Source organism: Ranitomeya variabilis, chromosome 4, assembly GCF_051348905.1.
Source record: "Ranitomeya variabilis isolate aRanVar5 chromosome 4, aRanVar5.hap1, whole genome shotgun sequence".
NCBI lineage: Eukaryota > Metazoa > Chordata > Amphibia > Anura > Dendrobatidae > Ranitomeya > Ranitomeya variabilis.
The window spans coordinates 287,118,526-287,142,643 of NC_135235.1; the positions used below are offsets into that span (position 1 = coordinate 287,118,526).

General features: G+C 46.1%; 1 protein-coding gene across 4 annotated transcripts in view; it reads left to right on the forward strand.

Annotated features, from left to right (window-relative positions):
• CFAP74 (cilia and flagella associated protein 74) overlaps nucleotides 1-24,118 on the forward strand; it is a 153,126-nt gene that overhangs the window by 30,898 nt on the left and 98,110 nt on the right. The gene's annotated exons all lie outside the window — the stretch shown is intronic.

Sequence of the window (24,118 nt, forward strand, 5' to 3'; positions counted from 1 at the left end):
ATATGGCCACACAGTGACACAGTGCTCCATACTGTATATTGACCCCACATGATGCTCCATACTGTAAAATGGCCACACACAGTGCTCCATACTGTATAATGGCCACACACAGTGCTCCATACTGTATAATGGCCACACAGTGCTCCATACTGTATAATGGCCACACAGTGCTCCATACTGTATTATGGCCACACATGATGCTCAATACTGTATTATGGCCACACATGATGCTCCATAGTGTATAATGGCTGCACATGATGCTCAATACTGTATAATGGCCACACATGATGCTCCATAGTGTATAATGGCCACACATGATGCTCCATACTGTATAATGGCCACACATGATGCTCCATACTGTATAATGGCCACACAGTGCTCCATACTGTATAATGGTCACACATAGTGCTCCATACTGTATAACGGCCACACACAGTTCTCCATACTGTATAATGATCCCACATGATGCTCAATACTGTATAATGGCCACACATGATGCTCCATACTGTATAATGACCACACATGATGCTCCATACTGTATAATGGCCATTGGCCACACATGATGCTCCATACTGTATAACGGCCACACATGATGCTCCATACTGTATAATGGCCACACAGTTCTCTGTTGTGAACTCTATTTTTGGGCTCCCTCTAGTGGTCACAAGCGGTACTGTGTAGTGTTGTCTTTCTGCAGGTTGGCTGCATCAGCTGGTTCGTTATCCTTGGTTGGTTTCCTATTTAGCTCACCTGGATACTCAGTTCCTTGCCTGCTATCAATGTATTCAGTGCTCTTCAGATTCCTTGTGACTACCTTGCTCCCAGTCTCTCCAAGACAAGTTAAGTTTTTGTTTGTTCATTTTTTGATTATCAGCATTCATCATGTTTCTTGTCCAGTTTGCTAAAATGTGATTTCCTCCCTTGCTGGTTGCTCTAGGGGACTGAGTTTCTCCCCCCACACCGTTAGTTGGTGCGGGGGTTCTTGAAATTTCAGAGTGGATATTTTGTAAGGGTTTTTTACTGACCGCATAGATTCTCTTTTCTATTTTCTGCTATCTAGTGTTAGTGGGCCTCATTTGCTTAATCTGCTTTCACCCCTGTGTATGTGCCTTCCTCTTACCTCACCATTATTATTTGTTGGGGGCTTCTATATCTTTGGGGATTATTTCTCTGGAGGCAAGAGAGGTCTTTCTTTCTCTCTAGGGGTAGTTAGTTCCTCAGGCTGGCTTGAGACGTCTAGGATTTTTAGGCACGTTCACCGGCTACTTCTAGTGTGTTTGGATAGGTTCAGATTTGCGGTCAGTCCAGTTTGCCACCTCCCTAGAGCTTGTCCTATGTTTGTTACTTAGCTGGAGTAATTTGTGATCCTCAACCACTAAGGATCATAACAGTATAGCAGGCCAAAAAGTGTTTAATGCATCGCCGAAGTGGGATAAAAAGAAGACCTGAGTACTTTTTTATTTTTTTTTCCTCCCGCTTTTCCTTTGCTGCAGTCTGTTTAGCTTCTTTCATCCCCTTGAACTCTGGGTGGTTTTGAGCTCAGCTGCAGACATGAATGTTCAGACTCTGACTTCTAGTGTGGATCATCTTACTGCACGGGTGCAAAGTATTCAGGATTTTGTTATTCATAGCCCTATGTCAGAACCAAAGATACCCATTCCTGAGTTGTTTTCTGGAGATAGATCTAGGTTTCTAAATTTTAAGAATAATTGTAAGTTATTTCTATCTCTGAGACCTCGTTCCTCTGGTGATTCCGCTCAGCAAGTTAAGATTGTTATCTCCTTGTTGCGTGGCGACCCTCAGGATTGGGCTTTCTCTCTGGCGCCAGGAGATCCTGCATTGCTTAATGTAGATGCATTTTTTCTGGCTCTTGGACTGCTTTATGAGGAGCCTAATCTTGAGAATCAGGCAGAAAAAGCTTTGCTGGCTATCTCTCAAGGTCAGGATGAAGCAGAGGTGTATTGTCAAAAATTTCGGAAATGGTCGGTGCTTACTCAATGGAATGACTGTGCCCTGGCTGCAAATTTCAGAGAAGGTCTTTCTGAGGCCGTTAAGAATGTTATGGTGGGGTTTCCCACCCCTACAAGTCTGAGTGATTCTATGGCTTTAGCCATTCAGGTTGATCGGCGTTTGCGGGAGCGCAAATTTGCTCATCCTTTGGCGGTATTTTCTGAACAGAGACCTGAGTCTATGCAATGTGACCGAACTCTGACCAGAATTGAGCGACAAAGTCATAGACGTCAAAATGGGTTGTGCTTTTACTGTGGTGATTCTACTCATGTTATCTCAGCATGCTCTAAACGCTTAAAAAAAATCGCTAAACCTGTCACCATTGGTACTATACAGCCTAAATTTATTTTGTCTGTTACTTTGATTTGTTCTTTGTCGTCCTACTCGGTTATGGCTTTTGTGGATTCGGGTGCTGCCCTGAATCTGATGGATTTGTCGTTTGCCAGGCGCTGTGGTTTTTGTCCTGGAGCCTTTGGAATTTCCTATTCCTCTGAGGGGAATTGATGCTACGCCATTGGCTGAGAATAAGCCTCAGTATTGGACGCAAATGACCATGTGCATGACTCCCGTACATCAGGAGGTGATTCGCTTTCTTGTTCTGCATAATTTGCATGATGTTGTCGTTTTGGGTCTGCCATGGCTGCAGGCTCATAATCCAGTTTTAGATTGGAAAGCTATGTCTGTGTCAAGTTGGGGTTGTCAGGGAATTCATGGCGATACTCCGTTGGTGTCTATTGCGTCTTCCACTCCTTCTGAGGTCCCTGAGTTTTTGTCTGACTACCAGGATGTATTTGATGAGCCGAGGTCCAGTGCCCTGCCCCCTCATAGGGATTGTGACTGTGCTATAAATTTAATTCCTGGTAGTAAATTCCCTAAGGGACGACTTTTTAATTTGTCTATACCAGAGCATGCCGCGATGCGGAATTATATAAAGGAGTCTTTGGAGAAGGGACATATTCGCCCATCCTCTTCCCCTCTTGGTGCAGGATTCTTTTTTGTGGCCAAGAAGGACGGTTCTTTGAGACCTTGTATAGATTATCGTCTTCTGAATAAAATCACAGTCAAATTTCAGTATCCTTTGCCACTATTGTCTGATTTGTTTGCTCGGATTAAGGGTGCCAGTTGGTTCACCAAGATAGATCTCCGTGGTGCGTATAACCTTGTGCGCATTAAGCAGGGAGATGAATGGAAAACAGCATTTAATACGCCCGAAGGCCATTTTGAGTACTTGGTGATGCCTTTTGGACTCTCTAATGCTCCTTCTGTGTTTCAGTCCTTCATGCATGACATCTTCCGAGAATATCTGGATAAATTTATGATTGTTTATCTGGATGACATTTTGGTCTTTTCTGATGATTGGGAGTCCCATGTGAAGCAGGTCAGGATGGTGTTTCAGGTCCTGCGTGCTAATGCTTTATTTGTGAAGGGCTCAAAATGCCTCTTCGGAGTACAGAAGGTCTCCTTTTTGGGTTTTATTTTTTCTCCTTCTACTGTGGAGATGGACTCAGTCAAGGTCCAGGCTATTCATGACTGGACTCAGCCCACGTCTGTTAAGAGTCTTCAGAAGTTCTTGGGTTTTGCTAATTTTTACCGTTGTTTCATCGCTAATTTTTCTAGCGTGGTTAAACCTTTGACGGATTTGACCAAGAAGGGTTCTGATGTGACTAATTGGTCTCCTGCGGCCGTGGAGGCCTTTCGGGAGCTGAAGCACCGGTTTTCTTCAGCCCCAGTCTTATGTCAGCCAGATGTCTCTCTCCCCTTCCAGGTCGAGGTTGATGCTTCTGAGATTGGAGCAGGGGCTGTTTTGTCGCAGAGAAGCTCTGATGGCTCTGTGATGAAGCCATGTGCTTTCTTTTCAAGAAAATTTTCGCCTGCCGAGCGGAATTATGATGTTGGTAATCGGGAGTTGTTGGCTATGAAGTGGGCATTTGAGGAGTGGCGACATTAGCTCGAAGGAGCTAAACATCGTGTGGTGGTCTTGACTGATCACAAAAATCTGATTTACCTCGAATCTGCCAAGCGCCTGAATCCTAGACAGGCTCGTTGGTCGTTGTTTTTCTCCCGTTTCAACTTCGTGGTCTCATACCTGCCTGGTTCAAAGAACGTGAAAGCTGATGCACTTTCTAGGAGTTTTGTGCCTGACTCTCCGTGAGTTTCTGAGCCGGCTGGTATTCTCAGAGAGGAGTGATTTTGTCTGCCATTTCCCCAGATTTGCGACGAGTGCTGCAGAAATTTAAGGCGGATAGACCTGACCGTTGTCCACCAGAGAGACTGTTTGTCCCGGATAAATGGACCAGCAGAGTTATTTCCGAGGTTCATTCTTCAGTGTTGGCGGGTCATCCTGGGATTTTTGGTACCAGAGATTTGGTGGCTAGGTCCTTCTGGTGGCCTTCCTTGTCGCGGGATGTGCGTTCCTTTGTGCAGTCTTGTGGGATTTGTGCTCGGGCTAAGCCTTGCTGTTCTCGTGCCAGCGGTTTGCTTTTGCCTTTGCCTGTCCCGAAAAGGCCTTGGACGCACATTTCCATGGATTTTATTTCGGATCTTCCAGTATCTCAGAAAATGTCTGTCATCTGGGTGGTGTGTGATCGTTTTTCCAAGATGGTCCATTTGGTGCCCTTGCCTAAGTTGCCTTCCTCCTCCGATTTGGTTCCTCTATTTTTTCAGAATATGGTTCGCTTGCACGGCATTCCTGAAAATATTGTGTCTGATAGAGGATCCCAGTTTGTGTCCAGGTTTTGGCGGACTTTTTGTGCTAAGATGGGCATTGATTTGTCTTTTTCGTCGGCCTTCCATCCTCAGACTAATGGCCAAACCGAGCGAACTAATCAGACGTTGGAAACTTATTTGAGATGTTTTGTTTCTGCTGATCAGGATGATTGGGTGACTTTTTTGCCATTGGCCGAGTTTGCCCTTAATAATCGGGCTAGTTCTGCTACTTTGGTTTCGCCTTTTTTCTGCAATTCTGGTTTCCATCCTCGTTTTTCCTTGGGTCAGGTTGAGCCTTCTGACTGTCCTGGGGTGGATTCTGTGGTGGATAGGTTGCAGCAGATTTGGAACCATGTGGTGGACAATTTGAGGTTGTCACAGGAGAAGGCTCAGCGCTTTGCCAACCGCCGCCGCGGTGTGGGTCCCCGACTTCGTGTTGGGGATTTGGTGTGGCTGTCTTCTCGGTATGTTCCTATGAAGGTCTCCTCTCCTAAATTCAAGCCTCGTTTCATTAGTCCTTATAAGATCTTGGAAATCCTTAACCCGGTGTCTTTTCGTTTGGATCTCCCAGCATCGTTTGCCATTCATAATGTGTTCCATAGGTCTTTGTTGCGGAGGTATGTGGTACCTGTGGTTCCTTCTGTTGAGCCTCCTGCTCCGGTGCTGGTCGAGGGCGAATTGGAGTACGTGGTGGAGAAGATTTTGGATTCTCGTATCTCTAGATGGAGGCTTCAGTATTTGGTTAAGTGGAAGTGCTATGGTCAGGAGGATAATTCCTGGGTTGTCGCCTCTGATGTTCATGCGGCCGATTTGGTTCGTGCCTTCCACGCGGCTCATCCTGATCGCCCTGGGGGTCTTGATGAGGGTTCGGTGACCCCTCCTCAAGGTGGGGGTACTGTTGTGAACTCTATTTTTGGGCTCCCTCTAGTGGTCACAAGCGGTACTGTGTAGTGTTGTCTTTCTGCAGGTTGGCTGCATCAGCTGGTTCGTTATCCTTGGTTGGTTTCCTATTTAGCTCACCTGGATACTCAGTTCCTTGCCTGCTATCAATGTATTCAGTGCTCTTCAGATTCCTTGTGACTACCTTGCTCCCAGTCTCTCCAAGACAAGCTAAGTTTTTGTTTGTTCATTTTTTGATTATCAGCATTCATCATGTTTCTTGTCCAGTTTGCTAAAATGTGATTTCCTCCCTTGCTGGTTGCTCTAGGGGACTGAGTTTCTCCCCCCACACCGTTAGTTGGTGCGGGGGTTCTTGAAATCTCAGAGTGGATATTTTGTAAGGGTTTTTTACTGACCGCATAGATTCTCTTTTCTATTTTCTGCTATCTAGTATTAGTGGGCCTCATTTGCTTAATCTGCTTTCACCCCTCTGTATGTGCCTTCCTCTTACCTCACCGTTATTATTTGTTGGGGGCTTCTATATCTTTGGGGATTATTTCTCTGGAGGCAAGAGAGGTCTTTCTTTCTCTCTAGGGGTAGTTAGTTCCTCAGGCTGGCTTGAGACGTCTAGGATTTTTAGGCACGTTCACCGGCTACTTCTAGTGTGTTTGGATAGGTTCAGATTTGCGGTCAGTCCAGTTTGCCACCTCCCTAGAGCTTGTCCTATGTTTGTTACTTAGCTGGAGTAATTTGTGATCCTCAACCACTAAGGATCATAACAGTATAGCAGGCCAAAAAGTGTTTAATGCATCGCCGAAGTGGGATAAAAAGAAGACCTGAGTACTTTTTTTTTTTTTTTTCCTCCCGCTTTTCCTTTGCTGCAGTCTGTTTAGCTTCTTTCATCCCCTTGAACTCTGGGTGGTTTTGAGCTCAGCTGCAGACATGAATGTTCAGACTCTGACTTCTAGTGTGGATCATCTTACTGCACGGGTGCAAAGTATTCAGGATTTTGTTATTCATAGCCCTATGTCAGAACCAAAGATACCCATTCCTGAGTTGTTTTCTGGAGATAGATCTAGGTTTCTAAATTTTAAGAATAATTGTAAGTTATTTCTATCTCTGAGACCTCGTTCCTCTGGTGATTCCGCTCAGCAAGTTAAGATTGTTATCTCCTTGTTGCGTGGCGACCCTCAGGATTGGGCTTTCTCTCTGGCGCCAGGAGATCCTGCATTGCTTAATGTAGATGCATTTTTTCTGGCTCTTGGACTGCTTTATGAGGAGCCTAATCTTGAGAATCAGGCAGAAAAAGCTTTGCTGGCTATCTCTCAAGGTCAGGATGAAGCAGAGGTGTATTGTCAAAAATTTCGGAAATGGTCGGTGCTTACTCAATGGAATGACTGTGCCCTGGCTGCAAATTTCAGAGAAGGTCTTTCTGAGGCCGTTAAGAATGTTATGGTGGGGTTTCCCACCCCTACAAGTCTGAGTGATTCTATGGCTTTAGCCATTCAGGTTGATCGGCGTTTGCGGGAGCGCAAATTTGCTCATCCTTTGGCGGTATTTTCTGAACAGAGACCTGAGTCTATGCAATGTGACCGAACTCTGACCAGAATTGAGCGACAAAGTCATAGACGTCAAAATGGGTTGTGCTTTTACTGTGGTGATTCTACTCATGTTATCTCAGCATGCTCTAAACGCTTAAAAAAAATCGCTAAACCTGTCACCATTGGTACTATACAGCCTAAATTTATTTTGTCTGTTACTTTGATTTGTTCTTTGTCGTCCTACTCGGTTATGGCTTTTGTGGATTCGGGTGCTGCCCTGAATCTGATGGATTTGTCGTTTGCCAGGCGCTGTGGTTTTTGTCCTGGAGCCTTTGGAATTTCCTATTCCTCTGAGGGGAATTGATGCTACGCCATTGGCTGAGAATAAGCCTCAGTATTGGACGCAAATGACCATGTGCATGACTCCCGTACATCAGGAGGTGATTCGCTTTCTTGTTCTGCATAATTTGCATGATGTTGTCGTTTTGGGTCTGCCATGGCTGCAGGCTCATAATCCAGTTTTAGATTGGAAAGCTATGTCTGTGTCAAGTTGGGGTTGTCAGGGAATTCATGGCGATACTCCGTTGGTGTCTATTGCGTCTTCCACTCCTTCTGAGGTCCCTGAGTTTTTGTCTGACTACCAGGATGTATTTGATGAGCCGAGGTCCAGTGCCCTGCCCCCTCATAGGGATTGTGACTGTGCTATAAATTTAATTCCTGGTAGTAAATTCCCTAAGGGACGACTTTTTAATTTGTCTATACCAGAGCATGCCGCGATGCGGAATTATATAAAGGAGTCTTTGGAGAAGGGACATATTCGCCCATCCTCTTCCCCTCTTGGTGCAGGATTCTTTTTTGTGGCCAAGAAGGACGGTTCTTTGAGACCTTGTATAGATTATCGTCTTCTGAATAAAATCACAGTCAAATTTCAGTATCCTTTGCCACTATTGTCTGATTTGTTTGCTCGGATTAAGGGTGCCAGTTGGTTCACCAAGATAGATCTCCGTGGTGCGTATAACCTTGTGCGCATTAAGCAGGGAGATGAATGGAAAACAGCATTTAATACGCCCGAAGGCCATTTTGAGTACTTGGTGATGCCTTTTGGACTCTCTAATGCTCCTTCTGTGTTTCAGTCCTTCATGCATGACATCTTCCGAGAATATCTGGATAAATTTATGATTGTTTATCTGGATGACATTTTGGTCTTTTCTGATGATTGGGAGTCCCATGTGAAGCAGGTCAGGATGGTGTTTCAGGTCCTGCGTGCTAATGCTTTATTTGTGAAGGGCTCAAAATGCCTCTTCGGAGTACAGAAGGTCTCCTTTTTGGGTTTTATTTTTTCTCCTTCTACTGTGGAGATGGACTCAGTCAAGGTCCAGGCTATTCATGACTGGACTCAGCCCACGTCTGTTAAGAGTCTTCAGAAGTTCTTGGGTTTTGCTAATTTTTACCGTTGTTTCATCGCTAATTTTTCTAGCGTGGTTAAACCTTTGACGGATTTGACCAAGAAGGGTTCTGATGTGACTAATTGGTCTCCTGCGGCCGTGGAGGCCTTTCGGGAGCTGAAGCACCGGTTTTCTTCAGCCCCAGTCTTATGTCAGCCAGATGTCTCTCTCCCCTTCCAGGTCGAGGTTGATGCTTCTGAGATTGGAGCAGGGGCTGTTTTGTCGCAGAGAAGCTCTGATGGCTCTGTGATGAAGCCATGTGCTTTCTTTTCAAGAAAATTTTCGCCTGCCGAGCGGAATTATGATGTTGGTAATCGGGAGTTGTTGGCTATGAAGTGGGCATTTGAGGAGTGGCGACATTAGCTCGAAGGAGCTAAACATCGTGTGGTGGTCTTGACTGATCACAAAAATCTGATTTACCTCGAATCTGCCAAGAGCCTGAATCCTAGACAGGCTCGTTGGTCGTTGTTTTTCTCCCGTTTCAACTTCGTGGTCTCATACCTGCCTGGTTCAAAGAACGTGAAAGCTGATGCACTTTCTAGGAGTTTTGTGCCTGACTCTCCGTGAGTTTCTGAGCCGGCTGGTATTCTCAGAGAGGAGTGATTTTGTCTGCCATTTCCCCAGATTTGCGACGAGTGCTGCAGAAATTTAAGGCGGATAGACCTGACCGTTGTCCACCAGAGAGACTGTTTGTCCCGGATAAATGGACCAGCAGAGTTATTTCCGAGGTTCATTCTTCAGTGTTGGCGGGTCATCCTGGGATTTTTGGTACCAGAGATTTGGTGGCTAGGTCCTTCTGGTGGCCTTCCTTGTCGCGGGATGTGCGTTCCTTTGTGCAGTCTTGTGGGATTTGTGCTCGGGCTAAGCCTTGCTGTTCTCGTGCCAGCGGTTTGCTTTTGCCTTTGCCTGTCCCGAAAAGGCCTTGGACGCACATTTCCATGGATTTTATTTCGGATCTTCCAGTATCTCAGAAAATGTCTGTCATCTGGGTGGTGTGTGATCGTTTTTCCAAGATGGTCCATTTGGTGCCCTTGCCTAAGTTGCCTTCCTCCTCCGATTTGGTTCCTCTATTTTTTCAGAATATGGTTCGCTTGCACGGCATTCCTGAAAATATTGTGTCTGATAGAGGATCCCAGTTTGTGTCCAGGTTTTGGCGGACTTTTTGTGCTAAGATGGGCATTGATTTGTCTTTTTCGTCGGCCTTCCATCCTCAGACTAATGGCCAAACCGAGCGAACTAATCAGACGTTGGAAACTTATTTGAGATGTTTTGTTTCTGCTGATCAGGATGATTGGGTGACTTTTTTGCCATTGGCCGAGTTTGCCCTTAATAATTGGGCTAGTTCTGCTACTTTGGTTTCGCCTTTTTTCTGCAATTCTGGTTTCCATCCTCGTTTTTCCTTGGGTCAGGTTGAGCCTTCTGACTGTCCTGGGGTGGATTCTGTGGTGGATAGGTTGCAGCAGATTTGGAACCATGTGGTGGACAATTTGAGGTTGTCACAGGAGAAGGCTCAGCGCTTTGCCAACCGCCGCCGCGGTGTGGGTCCCCGACTTCGTGTTGGGGATTTGGTGTGGCTGTCTTCTCGGTATGTTCCTATGAAGGTCTCCTCTCCTAAATTCAAGCCTCGTTTCATTAGTCCTTATAAGATCTTGGAAATCCTTAACCCGGTGTCTTTTCGTTTGGATCTCCCAGCATCGTTTGCCATTCATAATGTGTTCCATAGGTCTTTGTTGCGGAGGTATGTGGTACCTGTGGTTCCTTCTGTTGAGCCTCCTGCTCCGGTGCTGGTCGAGGGCGAATTGGAGTACGTGGTGGAGAAGATTTTGGATTCTCGTATCTCTAGATGGAGGCTTCAGTATTTGGTTAAGTGGAAGTGCTATGGTCAGGAGGATAATTCCTGGGTTGTCGCCTCTGATGTTCATGCGGCCGATTTGGTTCGTGCCTTCCACGCGGCTCATCCTGATCGCCCTGGGGGTCTTGATGAGGGTTCGGTGACCCCTCCTCAAGGTGGGGGTACTGTTGTGAACTCTATTTTTGGGCTCCCTCTAGTGGTCACAAGCGGTACTGTGTAGTGTTGTCTTTCTGCAGGTTGGCTGCATCAGCTGGTTCGTTATCCTTGGTTGGTTTCCTATTTAGCTCACCTGGATACTCAGTTCCTTGCCTGCTATCAATGTATTCAGTGCTCTTCAGATTCCTTGTGACTACCTTGCTCCCAGTCTCTCCAAGACAAGCTAAGTTTTTGTTTGTTCATTTTTTGATTATCAGCATTCATCATGTTTCTTGTCCAGTTTGCTAAAATGTGATTTCCTCCCTTGCTGGTTGCTCTAGGGGACTGAGTTTCTCCCCCCACACCGTTAGTTGGTGCGGGGGTTCTTGAAATCTCAGAGTGGATATTTTGTAAGGGTTTTTTACTGACCGCATAGATTCTCTTTTCTATTTTCTGCTATCTAGTATTAGTGGGCCTCATTTGCTTAATCTGCTTTCACCCCTCTGTATGTGCCTTCCTCTTACCTCACCGTTATTATTTGTTGGGGGCTTCTATATCTTTGGGGATTATTTCTCTGGAGGCAAGAGAGGTCTTTCTTTCTCTCTAGGGGTAGTTAGTTCCTCAGGCTGGCTTGAGACGTCTAGGATTTTTAGGCACGTTCACCGGCTACTTCTAGTGTGTTTGGATAGGTTCAGATTTGCGGTCAGTCCAGTTTGCCACCTCCCTAGAGCTTGTCCTATGTTTGTTACTTAGCTGGAGTAATTTGTGATCCTCAACCACTAAGGATCATAACAGTTCTCCATACTGTATAATGATCCCACATGATCCCCCTCACTCCTGTATGCATGGCTCATATTCCCCCCCCCCCCGTATGCATGGCTCATCTCCCTCCCATCCCATATACATGGCTCATATCCCCTCTCCTGTATGCATGGCTCATATTCCCCCTCCTGTATGCATGGCTCATATTCCCCCTCCTGTATGCATGGCTCATATTCCCCCCCGAATGCATGACTCATATTCCTGTTATGATGACCTGGTGGTTAGGAGCACTAGGAATGACCTGATGAGCAAACTAGAAATACAGGACAAGCTCTGGAAAGTGGGAGCTCTGCTGACCGCAACCCCTAATCCTATCACAAACAACTAGAAATAGCCGTGGAGCGTACCTGACTCTGCCTAGACGCCTCTTCACAGCCTAAGAGCTAACTACCCCTAAAGATAGAAAATAAAGCCTAACTTGCCTCAGAGAAATTCCCCAAAGAAATAAGCAGCCCCCCACAAATATTGACTGTGAGTTAAGATGGAAGTCACAAACACAGGAATTAAATAGGTTTCAGCAAAGGAGGCCAGACTTAACTAAACAGACTGAGGATAGAAAAGGTATCTTTGCGGTCAGCATAAAAAAACTACCAAAAAACCATGCAGAGAGTGCAAAAGAGACCCCCGCACCGACTCACGGCGTGGAGGTGCCACTCTGCATCCCAGAGCTTCCAGCTAGCCGGGCAAAATCATAATAGCAAGCTGGACAAGAAAAACAGTGGTAAACAAATAAGCTAGCAGGGACTTAGCTTTTGCTGGAGTAGACAGGTCATCTGAAAGATCCAAGAGAGAACTGAACCAGTACTAGAACATTGACAGCTGGCATCAAGTAACGATCTAAGTGGAGTTAAATAGAGCAGCAGCCTAGAACTAAACGAAGTCAGCTGAGGAAGGAACCTCAGAGCCAGCAGCTCCACTCACAGCCACCAGAGGGAGTCCATGGACAGAACTCACCGAAGTACCATTCATAACCACCGGAGGGAGTTCGAGAACAGAATTCACAGCATATTCCCCCCCTTCCTGAATGCATGGCTCATATTCTCCCCCCACCTGAATGCATGGCTCATATTCCCCCCCCCCCCGAATGCATGGCTCACATTCCCCCCCCCTGAATGCATGGCTCATAGTCTCCCCCCTGTATGCATGGCTCATATTCCCCCTCTTGTATGCATGGCTCATATACCCCCCCCCCGAATGCATGGCTCATATCCCCCCCTGTATGCATGGCTCATATTCCCCCCCGAATGCATGGCTCATATTCCCCCCCCTGTATGCATGGCTCATATCCCCCCCCCTGTATGCATGGCTCATATTCCCCCTCCTGTATGCATGGCTCATATTCCCCCGCGAATGCATGGCTCATATTCCCCCTCCTGTATGCATGGCTCATATCCCCCCCCGTATGCATGGCTCATATTCCCCCCTGAATGCATGGCTCATATTCCCCCCTCCTGTATGCATGGCTCATTCCCCCCCCCCCGAATGCATGGCTCCTATTCCCCCTCCTGTATGCATGGCTCATATTCCCCCCCTGTATGCATGGCTCATATTCCCCCCTGAATGCATGGCTCATATTCCCCCCTGAATGCATGGCTCATATTCCCTCCTGTATGCATGGCTCATATTCCCCCCCCAAATGCAAGGCTCATATTCTCCCCCCTGTATGCATGGCTCATATTCCCCCCTGAATGCATGGCTCATATTCCCCCCCCCCTGAATGCAAGGCTCATATTCCCCCCCCCCTGAATGCATGGCTCATATTCCCCCCTGAATGCATGGCTCATATTCCCCCCTGAATGCATGGCTCATATTCCCCCCCCCCCTGAATGCATGGCTCATATTCCACTGTTATGACCTGGTGGTTAGGAGCACCCAGAATGACCTGATGGTCAAAACGGAAAACCTGGGACAAGCTCTGTGGAGGTGGTAACTCTACTGACCGCAATCCCTAATCCTATCACACACACTAGAAATAGCCGTGGAGCATGCCTAACTCTCCCTAGATGCCTCTTCACAGCCTAAGAGCTAACTACCCCTAAAGATAGAAATAGCAGCCTACCTTGCCTCAGAGAAATTCCCCAAAGTAAAGGTAGCCCCCCACAAATATTGACTGTGAGTTAAGAGGGAAGTGACAAACACAGGAATGAAACAGATTTTAGCAAAGGAGGCTGAATCTTCTCTAGATAGACAGAGGATAGGAAAGGGAACTATGCGGTCAGTAATAAAAAACTACAAAAACCACGCAGAGTGTGCAAAAAGACCTCCACACCGACTCACGGTGTGGAGGTGCAGCTCTGCACCCCCAGAGCTTCCAGCTAGCAAGGAAATATCATAATAGCAAGCTGGACTAGAAACATAGCATGTACTGAGAAATATATTCAAAAACCAATGAACAGCAAATGAACTAGCAGGGACTTAGCTTCTGCTGGAGTAGACAGGTCATCTGAGAAATCCAAGAGAGATCTGAACCAGTACTGAGACATTGACAGCTGGCATGAACTAACGACCTGAGCAGAGTTAAATAGGGAAGCCAGCAGAAGCAATAAGCAAGGGCAGCTGAGAAAGCCAACCTCAAAGATCAGCAATTCCACTCAAAGCCACCAGAGGGTGTCCAAGGACGGAACTCACCAAAGTACCATTCGCGACCACAGGAGGGAGCCCGAGAACGGAATTCACAACAGTACCCCCCACTTGAGGAGGGGTCACCGAACCCTCACCAGAGCCCCCAGGCCGATCAGGACGAGCCAAATGAAAGGCACGAACCAAATCGGCAGCGTGGACATCGGAGGCAACAACCCAGGAATTATCCTCCTGACCATAACCCTTCCATTTAACCAGATACTGAAGCTTCCGTCTCGAAATACGAGAATCCAAAATCTTCTCCACCACATACTCCAACTCCCCCTCAACCAACACCGGAGCAGGAGGATCAACGGAAGGAACCATAGGCGCCACATATCTCCGCAACAACGACCTATGGAACACATTATGGATGGCAAAAGAAGCTGGAAGGGCCAAACAAAACGACACAGGATTGATAATTTCAGAAATCTTATAAGGACCAATGAAACGAGGCATAAACTTAGGAGAAGAAACCTTCATAGGGACATAACGAGAAGTCAACCAAACCAAATCCCCAACACGAAGTCGGGGACCAACACAGCGACGGCGGTTAGCAAAACGTTGCGCCTTCTCCTGAGACAACGTCAAATTGTCCACCACGTGAGTCCAAATTTGCTGTAACCTGTCCACCACAGAATCCACACCAGGACAGTCAGAAGGCTCAACCTGCCCTGAAGAAAAACGAGGATGAAAACAAGAATTACAACAAAAAGGCGAAACCAAAGTGGCCGAACTAGCCCGATTATTAAGGGCGAACTCGGCCAATGGCAAGAAGTTCACCCAATCATCCTGATCAGCAGAAACAAAGCATCTCAGATAGGTTTCCAAGGTCTGATTGGTTCGTTCGGTTTGGCCATTTGTCTGAGGATGGAACGCTGAAGAAAAAGACAAATCAATGCCCATCTTAGCACAAAAGGACCGCCAAAACCTAGAAACAAACTGGGAACCTCTGTCAGACACAATGTTCTCCGGAATGCCATGCAAACGAACCACATGCTGAAAAAATAATGGAACCAAATCAGAGGAGGAAGGCAATTTAGGCAAGGGTACCAAATGGACCATCTTAGAAAACCGATCACAAATCACCCAGATGACGGACATCCTTTGAGAGACAGGAAGATCAGAAATAAAATCCATGGAAATATGCGTCCAGGGCCTCTTCGGGACAGGCAAAGGCAAAAGCAACCCACTGGCACGAGAACAGCAAGGCTTGGCCCGAGCACAAGTCCCACAGGACTGCACAAAAGAACGCACATCCCGTGACAAGGAAGGCCACCAAAAGGACCTAGCAACCAAATCTCTGGTACCAAAAATCCCAGGATGACCAGCCAATACTGAACAATGAACCTCAGAAATAACTTTACTAGTCCATCTATCAGGGACAAACAGTTTGTCCACTGGACAGCGGTCAGGTCTATCAGCCTGAAACTCCTGCAGCACCCGCCGCAAATCAGGGGAAATGGCAGACAGAATCACCCGCTCTTTGAGAATACCAGCCGGCTCGGGGACTCCCGGAGAATCAGGTAAAAAACTCCTAGAAAGGGCATCAGCCTTCACATTCTTAGATCCCGGAAGGTATGAGACCACAAAATCGAACTGGGAGAAAAACAGCGACCATCGAGCCTGTCTAGGATTCAACCGCTTGGCAGACTCGAGGTAAGTCAGATTCTTGTGATCAGTCAAGACCACCACGCGGTGTTTGGCTCCCTCAAGCCAATGTCGCCACTCCTCGAATGCCCACTTCATAGCCAACAACTCCCGATTGCCGACATCATAATTACGCTCAGCAGGCGAAAACTTTCTAGAAAAGAAAGCACATGACTTCATCAAAGAGCCATCAGAACTTCTCTGAGACAAAACAGCCCCTGCCCCAATCTCAGAAGCATCAAGCTCGACCTGAATAGGGAGCAAAACATCTGGCTGACGCAACACAGGGGCCGAAGTAAAGCGACGTTTAAGCTCCTGAAAAGCCTCAATGGCTGCAGGGGACCAATTCACCACATCAGCGCCTTTCTTCGTCAAATCAGTCAACGGCTTAACCACACTAGAAAAATTAGCGATGAAGCGACGGTAAAAATTAGCAAAGCCCAGAAACTTCTAAAGACTCTTCACAGATGTAGGTTGAGTCCAATCATAAATGGCCTGAACTTTAACAGGGTCCATCTCGATAGTAGAAGGGGAAAAAATGAAGCCCAAAAATGAAACCTTCTGAACTCCAAAGAGGCATTTAGACCCCTTAACAAACAACGCATTAGCACGAAGGACCTGGAATACCATCCTGACCTGCCTCACATGAGACTCCCAATCATCCGAAAAGACCAAAATATCATCCAAATATACAATCATGAACCTATCCAGATACTTCCGGAAGATGTCGTGCATAAAGGACTGAAACACAGATGGAGCATTAGAAAGCCCGAATGGCATCACCAGGTACTCAAAATGGCCCTCGGGCGTATTAAATGCTGTTTTCCATTCATCGCCCTGTTTAATACGCACAAGATTATACGCCCCTCGAAGGTCAATCTTGGTAAACCAACTAGCCCCCTTAATCCGAGCAAACAAATCAGACAGCAGAGGCAAAGGGTACTGAAATTTGACCGTGATTTTATTGAGAAGGCGGTAATCTATACAGGGTCTCAGAGAGCCATCCTTCTTGGCCACAAAAAAGAACACTGCTCCCAACGGTGACGAAGACGGGCGAATATGCCCCTTCTCCAAGGACTCCTTTACATAACTTCGCATAGCGGCATGTTCTGGCACAGATAAATTGAACAGTCGGCCCTTAGGGAACTTACTACCAGGAATCAGATTAATAGCGCAATCACAGTCCCTATGAGGAGGTAGGGCACTGGACTTGGGCTCATCAAATACATCCTGGTAATCTGACAAAAACTCAGGGACTTCAGAAGGAGTGGAAGAAGAAATTGACATCAAAGGAACATCACTATGTATCCCTTGACAACCCCAACTAGACACAGACATTGATTTCCAATCCAGTACTGGATTATGAACCTGTAACCATGGCAAACCCAACACGACAACATCATGCAAATTATGCAACACCAAAAAGCGAATATTTTCCTGATGTGCGGGAGCCATGTACATGGTCAGCTGAGTCCAGTACTGAGGTTTATTCTTGGCCAATGGCGTAGCATCAATCCCCCTTAAGGGAATAGGATTCTGCAAAGGCTCCAAGGAAAAACCACAGCGCCTGGCAAACTCCAAGTCCATCAAGTTCAGGGCAGCGCCCGAATCCACAAATGCCATAATAGAGTAGGATGACAATGAGCAAATCAGAGTAACAGATAAGAGAAATTTAGGCTGCACAGTACTAATGGTGACAGACCTAGCGAACCTCTTAGTGCGCTTAGGACAATCAGAGATGGCATGAGAGGAGTCACCACAGTAAAAACACAGCCCATTCTGACGTCTGTGTTCTTGTCGTTCAGCTCTGTTCAAAGTCCTATCGCATTGCATAGGCTCAGGCCTCCGCTCAGAGGGCACCGCCAAATGGTGCACAACTTTGCGCTCGCGCAAACGCCGATCAATCTGAATGGCCAAAGACATTGATTCATTCAGACCAGCAGGCGTGGGGAACCCCACCATAACATCTTTAAGGGCTTCAGAAAGACCCTTTCTGAAAATTGCTGCCAGGGCACACTCATTCCATTGTGTAAGCACAGACCACTTTCTAAACTTCTGGCAATATACTTCTGCTTCATCCTGACCCTGACATAGAGTCAGCAAGATCTTTTCTGCCTGATCCACAGAATTTGGTTTGTCATAAAGCAATCCAAGCGCCAGAAAAAATGCATCTACATTTAGCAATGCAGGATTTCCTGGCTCAAGGGAGAATGCCCAGTCTTGCGGGTCACCACGCAACAAAGAAATAATAATCTTTACTTGCTGAATGGGGTCACCAGAGGAGCGGGGTTTCAGAGCAAGAAACAGTCTGCAATTATTTTTGAAATTCAAAAATTTAGATCTATCCCCAGAAAACAAATCATGAATTGGAATTCTAGGCTCTAACATCGGATTCTGAACTACATAATCTTGAATACTTTATACCCTTGCAGTAAGTTGATCCACACAAGAGGACAAACCTTGAATATCCATATCTACACCTGAGTCCTGAACCACCCAGAGGTTAAGGGGAAAAGAAAGACAAAACAAGCTGCAAAGAAAAAAAAATTGACTCAGAACTTCTCTTTTCCCTCTTTTGAGATGCATTAACACTTTGTGGGCCAGCTGTACTGTTATGACCTGGTGGTTAGGAGCACCCAGAATGACCTGATGGTCAAAACGGAAAACCTGGGACAAGCTCTGAGGAGGTGGTAACTCTACTGACCGCAATCCCTAATCCTATCACACACACTAGAAATAGCCGTGGAGCGTGCCTAACTCTCCCTAGACGCCTCTTCACAGCCTAAGAGCTAACTACCCCTAAAGATAGAAATAGCAGCCTACCTTGCCTCAGAGAAATTCCCCAAAGTAAAGGTAGCCCCCCACAAATATTGACTGTGAGTTAAGAGGGAAGTGACAAACACAGGAATGAAACAGATTTTAGCAAAGGAGGCCGAATCTTCTCTAGATAGACAGAGGATAGGAAAGGGAACTATGCGGTCAGTAATAAAAAACTACAAAAACCACGCAGAGTGTGCAAAAAGACCTCCACACTGACTCACGGTGTGGAGGTGCAGCTCTGCACCCCCAGAGCTTCCAGCTAGCAAGGAAATATCATAATAGCAAGCTGGACTAGAAACATAGCATGTACTGAGAAATATATTCAAAAACCAATGAACAGCAAATGAACTAGCAGGGACTTAGCTTCTGCTGGAGTAGACAAGTCATCTGAGAAATCCAAGAGAGATCTGAACCAGTACTGAGACTGACAGCTGGCATGAACTAACGACCTGAGCAGAGTTAAATAGGGAAGCCAGCAGAAGCAATAAGTAAGGGCAGCTGAGAAAGCCAACCTCAAAGATCAGCAATTCCACTCAAAGCCACCAGAGGGTGTCCAAGGACCGAACTCACCAAAGTACCATTCGCGACCACAGGAGGGAGCCCGAGAACGGAATTCACAACATTCCCCCCCTGTATGCACGGCTCATATTCCCCCTCCTGTATGCATGGCTCATATTCCCCCCCTGAATGCATGGCTCATATTCCCCCCCCTGAATGCATGGCTCATATTCCCCCCTGAATGCATGGCTCATATTCCCCCCCCCCCCGAATGCCGAATGCAAGGCTCATATTCCCCCCCCCTGAATGCATGGCTCATATTCCCCCCCCCCCCCCCCCCCGAATGCATGGCTCATATCCTTCCCCCCTGAATGCAAGGCTCATATTCCCCCCCCTGAATGCATGGCTCATATTCCCCCTCCTGTATGCATGGCTCATATTCCCCCCCCTGAATGCATGGCTCATATTCCCCCCCCCCTGAATGCATGGCTCATATTCCCCCCTGAATGCATGGCTCATATTCCCCCCCGAATGCAAGGCTCATATTCCCCCCCTGAATGCATGGCTCATATTCCCCCCTGAATGCATGGCTCATATTCCCCCCCCTGAATGCAAGGCTCATATTCCCCCCCTGAATGCATGGCTCATATTCCCCCCCCTGAATGCATGGCTCATATTCCCCCCTGAATGCATGGCTTATCTCTCCACCCCCCCGCTCCCGCTCCTGCTCCCATCTTGCATGGCGCGCCGGCTTATGTCCTCCTTCATCCCCCCGTCCCTCATACTCACCTGTCCCTCTTACTCACCTGTCTCACATCGTGCGGCCGCGCCGACATCCCCCTCGCTCTGTCCCGACTCCCGGCGCAGCACCTTCTTCCTGTGTGAGCGGTCACGTGATACCGCTCATTAAGGTCATGAATATGTGCATATACGCCGAGACCAGGCATCGCTGGAGGAAGGTGAGGTGAGTATCGTCTTCAAGGAAAGAGGGAGTGAGGGCGGGCGGGTGGCGGGATCAGAGCGTCCCGTGCTGGACAGCGGGGCGAAGCAACAAAACCGGGACAGTCCCGCACAATGAGGGACGGTTGGGAGCTATGCTGTTGACATTGAGCAGGTAAATCGCCGGCAGGAGCCGCCGTCATGTTATTATTGCCCTTGTTTTCCCAATTAGTTCAATAGTAAAACTGCAACTACAAAACACAAGTTCACCTCTATATTTTTATTGCCTTAATGGTGTAGATCAAGTTCTACAAAAACATTCTCATAATTCGGGAGCTGGCAATGCTTCAGGCCGATTATCTGTTTTTCCACTTTATAAGAATGATCCGGTATATGATTAGTGTGATAATTAGAAGTTAAGGATTGTTATGCAGAATGGGATGTGGATGTCATATTGGTTTGCTGAGGCTTGTTCTCTTATGGGTACCTGGGTGCAGTGAATTCCAGTATTTTAAGAATTTGCTTTTTTTTTCTTCCTATAATGAAATGTTTTTGTTATGTTACTGCACGTTAAGACGGAGGATTGTCTGTGACATTGAGGTGTGAGTGATGGATGTAGTGTGACACGACGTATGAGCTGCTGGATGCAACTTGTCACATTACAGAATTAGATTATCATGGAAACTTCACATTGCGGCTCACTGGTGACAAGGTATGAGCGCGAAAATGTGATAGAAAACACAATGAAGGGTGCATGGAGGAATTTTCTGCCCTTAATATATCCAGTGCTATATATATAAAAAATGCTTGTTATTTTCTTATCCCTACATTTTGGCTATTTGCCTATGCTAATACCATGCAATTATTCAATAGACTGGTACAAAACTATTTGTGCAATTTTCCTGAGAGTGTGCTGCGAAAACCTGAGTCCTAAGGCTGTGTTCACACACAGTGGTCATGCCGCAGCTTTAAACCGCAGCAGCCCTGTGCCTGTTTACAGGTCTATAGGTGAAACAGTTGTTTCCCTGTAAGATTAAGTGGAGGACATAAGGCTGCTGTGTGAGAACGAAGCCGAAAACATACCGTAAGTATTATCAAAGACCATTCACACTGGTAATTAACATTTGAAAATGATGACTCACGTAAAAGGGCCACAATTTAATTTTTTTTTGTTCCCTACACCAGTGAATACTTAATGGGCGATTTTTATTTATTTATTTTTCTACTCCTTTTCTTTTGAGAGCCAAATTTTTTTTTATTTTTCCAGTCGAAATAGCTGAATGAAGGCTTGTTTTTTGCAAGCCGAGCTGTTGTCTTAAATGACATCTTACAGTGCTTTGCGAAAGTATTCAGCCCCCTGGAACTTTTCAACCTTTTCCCACGTATCATGCTTCAAACATAAAGATACCAAATGTACATTTTTGGTGAAGAATCAACAAGTGGAACACAATTGTGATGTTGAACGAAATTTATTGGTTATTTTAAATTTTGATGGAAATTCAAAAACTGAAAAGTGGGGCGTGCAATATTATTCGGCCCCTTTAACTTAATACTTTGTTGCGCCACCTTTTGCTGTGATTACAAGTTGCTTGGAGTATGTCTCTATCAGTTGTGTACATCGAGAGACTGAAATTCTTGCCCATTCTTCCTTGGCAAACAGCTCGAGCTCAGTGAGGTTTGATGGAGATCGTTTGTGAACAGCAGTTTTCAGCTCTTTCCACAGATTCTCGATTGGATTGAGGTCTGGACTTTGACTTGGCCATTCTAACACCTGGATACATTTATTTGTGAACCATTCCATTGTAGATTTGGCTTTATGTTTGGGATCATTGTCTCCGTCCCAGTCTCAGGTCTTTTGCAGACTCCAACAGGTTTTCTTCAAGAATGGTCCTGTATTTGGCTCCATCCATCTTAACCATCAATTTTAACCATCTACCCTGTCTCTGCTGAAGAAAAGCAGGCCCAAACCATGATGCTGCCACCACTATGTTTGACAGTGGGGATGGTGTGTTCAGTGTGATGAGCTGTGTTGCCTTTACGCCAAACATATCGTTTGGCATTGTTACCAAAAAGTTCGATTTTGGTTTAATCTGACCAGAGCAGCTTCTTCCATATGTTTGTCGTGTCTCCCAGGTGGCTTGTTGCAAACTTTAAACAACACTTTTATGGATATCTTTGAGAAATGGCTTTCTTCTTGCCACTCTTCCATAAAGGCCAGATTTGTGCAGTGTATGACTGACTGTTGTCCTATGGAAAGACTGTCCCACCTCAGCTGTAGATCTCTGCAGTTCATCCAGAGTGATCATGGGCCTCTTGGCTGCATCTCTGATCAGTCTTCTCCTTGTTTGAGATGAAAGTTTAGAGGGACAGCCGGGTCTTGGAAGATTTGCAGTGGTATGACACTCCTTCCATTTCAATATGATCGCTTGCACAGTGCTCCTTGGGATGTTTAAAGTTTTGGAAATCATTTTGTATCCAAATCCGGCTTTAAACTTCTCCACAACAGTATCACGGACCTGCCTGTTGTGTTCCTTGGTCTTCATGATGCTCTCTGTGCTTCAAACAGAACCCTGAGACTATCACAGAGCAGGTGCATTTATACGGAGACTTGATTACACACAGGTGGATTATATTTATCATCATTAGGCATTTAGGACAACATTGGATCATTCAGAGATCCACAATGAACTTCTGGAGTGAGTTTGCGGCACTGAAAGTAAAGGGGCTGAATAATATTGCACGCCCCACTTTTCAGTTTTTGAATTTCCACTAAAATTTAAAATAACCAATAAATTTCGTTCAACTTCACAATTATGTTCCGCTTGTTGTTGATTCTTCACCAAAAATTTACATTTGGTATCTTTATGTTTGAAGCATGATATGTGGGAAAAGGTTGAAAAGTTCCAGGGGGCCGAATACTTTCGCAAGGCACTGTATATAATGGACTGAGAAACGGGAAAAAAATGGGATACAAAAATTCCAAGTGGGATAAAATGATGAGCAAAAAGACAATTCCAAAATTGTATTTTGGGTTTCATTTTTACTATTTTCATTATGTTGTAAAAGTAACCTGGCAGATCAGTAGGATTATGCATATTAATTTTATAATATACTGTATATTTAGTGGCTAAAAAAACCCTCAACTTTGTAAAAATAAAAAATGTTGGTGTGGGCCACCATTTTCTAAGGCGAATAACTTTTTTTCTTAAGTTTTTAGATAAATAGAGATTTGTGAAGACTTGTTTTTTGTGTGGCAAGCTGACGTTGTTAGGGCTAGCGGAACGCACCGAGTAAATATAGAGGTTTTATTATAATAGATGCGTTCGCAGCCCGGGGTCCACCGTGCAGGAGAACCTGCTGCTAGCAAACGGCGGAACTATATGGCGGTATGAGCTAACCCTCTTACTTCACAGAGTAGCTGAAACTCAAAGCACTGCGCCCTGTTAGACTTCACAGTGGCACAGGCTAACTACTCAACTGAGAGCAGTCAGTGGTCATGCATGCACACAAACTCCTCGCCGGAGGTGCCAGCATTCTAGGGGCTTATTTCAGCCGGGTCCCTGAACACAAACTCACATGACCACACTGGCGCAAAGCACATAACATAGAACAATACTATCGCATGGCCGTGCGGCCATGCGAGCCTTAAATAGTTGCAGCACGTACAGGACCTTCCTAGAAGGGCCAATGAGAGGCTGCTACAGAGCCTGCGCACCTACAGGACCTTCCTAGAAGGACCAATGGCCTTAGCTGCAGTATCTGATCATGTGACCCTCGATCTCCACTGAGAGATCTTACTCTGGGCATGCTCAGAATGAGAAAAGCAAGACTTAGTCCCAGAAGCGTCTGCTCGCCGCTGCCCAGCACTGACTTCCATGGCAGAAGCAGGAAAGGCAGCAGTAACTCTTTGCACAGAGTGAGACTGAGCGAGATGCTGGGACCGACGTCACCGCTGAGCAGGCTCCACTGCGGCAGAAGAAGAATAGGAGACCGCAGCGGAGATGGCCCGAGATTCCCCCTGTGCAGAAGGGGGAACTCGACACCTAACAGACGTTTAGATACTAGGTTAGAATACATGTGGTGTTTTGTTCACTTTTTTTGCACGTTTTGGGGGAGGAGAGTGACAAAAAACAGCAGTTTTGACACTTTTGATTTTTTCTTTCTGTTTGCAGCATTTACCTTATGGGTTATTTAATTTTATA